Source organism: Nyctereutes procyonoides, unplaced genomic scaffold (genome assembly GCF_905146905.1).
Source record: "Nyctereutes procyonoides isolate TBG_1078 unplaced genomic scaffold, NYPRO_anot_genome, whole genome shotgun sequence".
In the NCBI taxonomy this organism is placed as follows: Eukaryota; Metazoa; Chordata; class Mammalia; order Carnivora; family Canidae; genus Nyctereutes; species Nyctereutes procyonoides.
The window spans coordinates 5,128,042-5,128,445 of NW_026575042.1; the positions used below are offsets into that span (position 1 = coordinate 5,128,042).

At 28.7% G+C, this 404-nt stretch overlaps 1 non-coding gene across 1 annotated transcript; it reads right to left on the bottom strand.

Annotated features, from left to right (window-relative positions):
• Nucleotides 1–83: 83 nt before the first annotated feature.
• On the bottom strand, nt 84–188 carry LOC129507420 (U6 spliceosomal RNA). The gene has a single exon (XR_008663991.1). It is a non-coding gene; the product is annotated as a U6 spliceosomal RNA (small nuclear RNA).
• Nucleotides 189–404: the final 216 nt, after the last annotated feature.

The following is a 404-nucleotide window of genomic DNA, read 5'->3' on the forward strand; positions in this document are numbered from 1 at the left end:
AATAACACCAATCAAGTCACATACATGTAAAAATGCAGAAATGCCTTAAAAAATTTGTAAGTTGAAAATTATGGAGATGTCCCAAAAATATAGAGTGCTTCATGAATTTGCATGTTATCCTTGTGCAGGGGCCATGCTAGTCTTCTCTGTATCATTCCAGTTTTAGTATATGTGCTGCTGAAGCGAACATAGGTATTTGATGTTTTGATGTCATTGAAAATAGTATTTTGTCTATTGCTAATTATATAAATATACATTTTATGTTGATTTCTAAAAAATGATTTTGCTAAATGCACTCTCATATTTCCATATTTGTCTATATATATTTAGGCATGTTTTATGTATATAACCATGTTCTATAAAATTGACAGTTTTATTTATTCCTTTTATTCACACATACACAC